The sequence below is a fragment of the Thamnophis elegans genome, chromosome 3 (genome assembly GCF_009769535.1).
Source record: "Thamnophis elegans isolate rThaEle1 chromosome 3, rThaEle1.pri, whole genome shotgun sequence".
Taxonomy (NCBI): domain Eukaryota; kingdom Metazoa; phylum Chordata; class Lepidosauria; order Squamata; family Colubridae; genus Thamnophis; species Thamnophis elegans.
This window is the reverse complement of record NC_045543.1, coordinates 132,356,021-132,362,020: the sequence shown is the minus strand read 5'-3', so window position 1 is coordinate 132,362,020 and position 6,000 is coordinate 132,356,021. Positions and strand designations below refer to the sequence as shown.

The 6,000-nt window shown below is 45.5% G+C and overlaps 1 protein-coding gene across 4 annotated transcripts in view; it reads left to right on the top strand.

The window, feature by feature from the left end:
• Positions 1 to 682: 682 nt before the first annotated feature.
• ZNF532 (zinc finger protein 532) overlaps positions 683 to 6,000 on the top strand; it is a 98,973-nt gene continuing 93,655 nt past the window's right edge. For 2 of the 4 annotated variants that reach the window (XM_032213627.1, XM_032213626.1), the window contains exon 1: positions 920 to 1,788. The gene's annotated coding sequence lies outside the window, so the exon portion shown is untranslated. Of the gene's footprint in view, positions 796 to 919; positions 1,789 to 6,000 lie in introns of those variants that run through there. The other 2 variants (XM_032213625.1, XM_032213624.1) reach the window with 2 other exon arrangements.

Below are 6,000 nucleotides of genomic sequence, written 5' to 3'. Positions count from 1 at the left end.
GTATTTTATTTTATTTTATTAATAAAATAGGGGGAAACAACAGCAAAAAAAAAGGGGGGGGTGTCAGCTTTTCCCTTCCACCCCTGCAGCGACTGCAGATCTCTCTTTTTCTCCCCCCAAGCTGCTCCTTTCTTCCTCACCGGTAATTAAAACATGCCGGAGATTGAAGAAGGGAGGCTGGGGGTGGATGTTGAATGCCTTTTTAAAAAAAAAACAAAAAACCTCTTTTTCTCTGCCTTCTCCACAAGAGGGAATCCCTGATTTATCGGGAGGGGAAGGAAGGGGAAGCTTCAGAAGAACACTAATAATGGTCGTTTTAGAGGGAGGGGGGGAATCTTTCCCTTCCCCACCTCCCTTCCTTCTTCCTCCTCCACCATTTCTTCTTCACACTCCAGTGGCAAGTTTTAAATTGAATCCACAGGGGAGAGCGCTTCAACCCACCACCCCCACACCCCACACCCCCAAGCCCATCCATTCCTCTCCTTCCCAAGCCAGAGAGGCAGCCCCCCACCGCCCCCACCTTTCCCCCTCCCTCCTCGTCCTTGCAAAAAGGCTCGCTCTCCCTGCGTCTGCCTTTGCCTTTGCCTGCCTGCCTGCCTTTATGTGCAACCATCTTAAAAAAAAAAAAAAAAAAAAGCAAGCCAGGCCTCTGGCTGCAAAGGCGCCTTTGGCGGGGTGGAGGAAAAAAAGCCCTTTTAAACATGTCTGTCTGAAAAAGCACCCTGGCAGGATCGGCCCCTCCCCGCGTGGCAGCACCCTGGCCTCTTGCCCAAAAGCTACTACCAGCAGCAGCAGGTCTGTTTGCATGTGGGGTTGATGGAAGAGGTTGCATGCGAGGGTTTGGGGAAGCGGGAATCCTCAGGCGCTCTCGGGGCTCTCTTTGCAGAGGTACCCATATTGCCCATCTCTCGTCTCTTTCCTCCTCGCCTCCGTCCACCCTCGCCGGGGCCTGGCTCTCTGCAGAGCCTACTACACACAGGGCTGGGTAGTGTGGGGTGGAGGAGAGAGAGAGAGGCACATATCTTCCTTCTCCAGCCAGATTCCCCTTCCCGGCTAATGGCTCATCGCCGAGCCCCGCAAAGGAACAACGAGGAGGAGCCGCCGCGGTCGCCACTCGCTCCGCTCCGGGCCCGCCAGCTTTAGAGCCTTCCTCGCTGGACTCGAAGCGCCAGCGGCCTCCACAGGGGGAGAGGAAGAAGGGAAAAAAAAAAAAGGACCGGGAAGCAGCTTGGGAAAAGGCCAGGCCAGGCCCTGTTGGTGCTCTCGCCGGCCGGAGGGAAAAGCCAGCCCGGTTTGCAAGGCGGCGAAGATTAGGCCGGAGGCGCGGGCGGAGGCGCCGTGCCAGTTTTATTCAGAGGCGGCTTCGGGCGGAGGACCGGCTACCCTGGGAGGCCTGGGGCTGCTAGAGCGTTTGGCTTCAGGGTTTTTTTTATTTTATTTTATTTTTTGAACGCGTCCGCCTGGGAAGAGCCGTAAAGAGCTGGTTTCGCAGCCGCAGAAATGACTTGACTGAGCAAGGCCTCGGTCGGCGGCGCCTGGCAAAGAGGCACCCAGCTGTTGCAGACCGGACGGCCCGCTTCCCTTCTTCCCCGCAAAGCAGCAGTTGTTTTTTTGGTCTGTTTTGTCTGCAAAGCCCAGCAGGGCCACCGGGAGCTTAAGGCATTGCTGGCAAGGGGGTATCCATGGGGGGACTTGTTCAGGCCCTGATCCTGCCCTCCCCAAGAGCGTCAGCCAAGCTTGGGCCCATTTGCTGGAGGCTCCAGTAAATTCACTGAGGATTTCTCTCAGGTAACGCTGGGTAGCTTTTTTTTTTTTGCCGGCCATCTCAAGCCTTCTTGGGAAGACATGAAGGTGGGAAGAGAGAGGATCAGGCAATATGGAGTTGGAGGGGGCTGCAGATGTTGAAGGCTTTTCTCAACATGCAGGGAAAGCGGATGGTTTACGAGAGTAGTCTTAAACGTTTCCCCCAAAATGGAGAACCCACATAGTACTCTGTAGGTCGACCATAGAGGTGATCATTAAAGACGTTTTCCCCTTTATTTAAATCTAGATATAAGATACACCTTAACTTCCATTATTTCTGGCTGCGGTTCCTGGCCGTCTGCCCTGTAAAACAGGAATTGTTTGTCAACCAAATAAGCTTTTATTTATTTATTTATTTAAAACATTGATATAGATGTTGGAAGTACATTTTGGAGCTAAGGCAGGTAGGCCTGAAATCAGATCTGGAAGAACACATGAAAGAGGTCACATCGTCTTTACATTGTTGTAGGCCCCACCGAACATGTCTATTATTTTTCACAAGACTTCTAGAAGGTGTCAAGTTGGGGAGTCATACTATCTCTCCCCCCTACCCCCCCAATGACAAAGCATGAACAAAGAGATACCATGACCTGGGTGCTTAGGGAATTGGGTGATCTTGACCCCTTTATTAGTTGCTTGGTGAATGTTACATGGTTGGTACTTGTTTCTGTCCATATAGAGATGCTTTTCTACCCCATTTTAGCTACTTGATTAACTTTTTATTTCTAAATATTGTTAACCATAGGACAGGAAACGGAAGTATTAAGATTCTAGACGTGTGGCTTTGAATCATCTGAATTCTGAAATTAACATTTTTGGGTGGATAGAGTCTCACTCTTGACACGGAATGATTGAGATTGAAATCCACTTAGGTAGAAGAGTTTGAGCCAATCCTTATTTGTCACTGCCTGTTTCAGTTATTGAAGGAAACTGTCTCTGTAGACATGAGTCCTTGGTTAGGAATATGAGATAACAAGATAGTAAGTGGGTGTTGCCAGAGCCTCATTTCCAAGTGGTTATGGCTGCATGATGCAGAGATGGTGAATGCAGGTGCCAATGGCAACATTGTTTTCCATGCTGATAGCTGTAATGGGGATGTAACAATAATTTAGGAGCCATGTATTTCACATAACTCTTAAGTCCGGTGTTTTACTACCGCCAACATAGACGGGTTGCTCTGCAAACAGCAGCTGAATATTTGCAAATATTCAAATAATTGCATTATTCCAGTCCATCTAGCTTTTCAGTATGTTCACCAGCCCTTCTTAAACTGATGGCATCAAGCTAACGTCCTCTAATTTCAATTCCCATGGAGGACATTAGTTCAGGAAACTTTTATCTGTTCTGATCGTCAATGATCTCCCAGTTATTACAATAATGGTCTTTGCCATCATGTAACAGGAGATAACAGAGGCTGAAACTGGTCCTTTTGCTTGTCAAACTGGATGCTTCCACTACTCTATTTCCAATCATTGGTTATAGTTATCCAGAACAATGTCTATATAATTGTGAGGTGGGATATTTGAAAGGGAACAGAAGGACAGTGGTACATAAAAAGGTTGAAAAAAATGATAATAGTAGAGAAAATGTAATGAAGAAATGTATGTCTGATGTCACAGTTGTTTGATGGAATCGTTGCCATTGCAAAATTGTTCTATGGTTGATACCCATTGTGCAGCAGAATCTACTTGTGAAGGAGTTGGTTGAATCCAAATGTAGAGTCAGGAGATTAGCATGAGGTGAATCTGGGCTTCCTTGTGAAACAGATACCTGTATTATATTTAAAAATAGCCTGTAGATCTGGCCTCTCTAGCCATCATTCCATTTGCTGTAGTAGTTTATCAAATGATCTAAGAAGAGATGTGAGATCAGTGGAGCCGTCCTCTCCCATTGTTGGTGCTCTGAACCTAATACTTAAAAGTTGCCATATGCCCATTTATCAGAGCCAGAGAACATTGACTGAACTGTCCTTTAAAAGTATGTCTAATCTCCAATTGTGAAACACATAAAATAATGGCCAGCATCCGATCTTGTAATAGTTATGTCATAAGTTGATTATATGCTACATGAATAAATATTTTCTTTTATTGCTTTTAAATCTACTAATTCCCTTCATCGGGTGGCCTCTAGTTCTAGTATTGAGAGAGATGGAAAACTCCACCGGTTTAGTCTTTCTTTACTAGATATAATTTTTAAAAACTTAATTATATTTTTTGTATTTCTTTTTTCTCAATCATTCTATCTTGTCTTCAAGGCCCCTGATCAACTTGAATGTCCTTTTTTGTATCGTCTTCAGTTCCATAATATCTTTCTTGAGATGTGGAGCCCAGAACGGTATACAAGATGTGACACACAATAGGAAAGGAGGGGTCCATTGAGGTCCTATTTGTGGGCTTCCTGAATGCATCTGGTGGACCACTATGTGAGGTGGAATGCTATATATTTGATTGATGTACTGTTGAAGCCAACCACTAGGAGTTGCATTGGCATCCTTCTTACACTTGAGAGACCGCCTTCTGCCGATTACCTCCCTCCGACCGATAAGATCGCACAGACTGGGCCTCCTCCGAATCCCATCCGCCAGTCAATGTCGACTGGCGACTACACGGAGGAGAGCCTTTTCTGTTGCAGCTCCGACCCTGTGGAACGATCTCCCCGTCGAGATACGCACCCTCACCACTGTCCAGGCCTTCCGCGCAACCCTTAAGACCTGGCTATCCCAACAGGCCTGGGGATAAGTCTCTGATTTGCCCCACCCGAGTGTGAATGTTGAATGCAAGTTGTGTTTTTATTACTTTATTTATTTTGTTCACATATTGTTTGTTTTGAATTTCACCCCCTCCCTAATGATTGTAAGCCGCCCTGAGTCCCCTCAGGGAAAAGGGCGGCCTATAAATCCAACTAAACTAAACTAAACTAAACTAAACAGAGGCAGCCAGCAAATCAGCCCTGCCGTTATAATATGACTGAGAAGTGAAGGGTAAGAGTTTACGGTAATTTATACTTAAATTCTTATAGGGTGCATTTGTGTAATGATGATAGAGACTACTGGATGGCAACAGGCAATTTTATCAAAATGGCGGCTTCTGTTCTTGTTTTGAATGGCGATGATTGTCAGGGATTGGGAAACTCTGGCTTTTCAGATGTTAAAGTACAATAAACAACAGTCCCATCAGTATGATTAGTGGTGAGAGAAGTTGGGAGCTATATTTTTCAATATCCACTGGTCCAACATTCCCATAACAACCAGTAAGTGACTGGAAAGCTGCCCAGAATGATTATGTGTAATCTGTAATTCTTGGAGGAGACAAACAGAATAAAGCTCTGTTTAGAATCTGCTGTTGAGTTATGAATGGTGGAACTAGGAGGATTTAGTCTATGGAAATTATGGAATCTCACTGCTGTTGTGGCTGGATTTGGAAACCATTTTCGTAAGGAGAAGGAAGGAAGATCTCTGAATGAAAATAGCAGTAAGTTAAAAGATGCAGGGCAGAGATAAGGAATTCCTTCCACAAGGAAGAAATTGTGATGAGGACTGGGGATTTTGAAAACTGCTGTTCCAACACATAAGAAACACCAACTTGGAAAATGGTATCTTAGGAGCATCAGTATTTTAATATTGCAGAAGGATGAGTCAACTTCTCATGGCACCTTGCTTCAAGTTGCAGAAAAATAACATTTGCTGACACTTATCCAATGTTATAAGAGTAGAGATGAACTTCAGTGAGGGATATGGAACTTGTGCATGGCAGGGTGGGCATCTTGTGTGGAAGAGATCTTGCTTAGGTGAAGAGAAGGCCTTGTAGTGAAAACAACTATTGCTACGGTATGTGTAAGTTACTAGTGACTTGGAAGTGAATAGGCAAGGTTGGCCATAAACCCTTTGTGAAGAGCAAGGACTCCTTTACAACCACCGTTCTACAGATGTGGGGTCTGAGAAGATGGAAATCCTGCTTGTAAATGCCCCAACATTTGAGAGCGCATAGGAAAGTATGTCACTCAACAGAAGCATCTCCCTCTCTTGGGGAACAGAAGTGGAAGTGGGGGGGTTTGCTTGCTCTTGTGGCCGAGTATCCTTCATGCAGCAAAGGAGATCCTGTGAGCAGTAAAAAAAAACAAAAAAACAATCACCAACAACTGCGGTCGGTCTTTGTTAGCTTTAAGACATACACAGCTTTTCAGCCAGGTTTTGGGAGG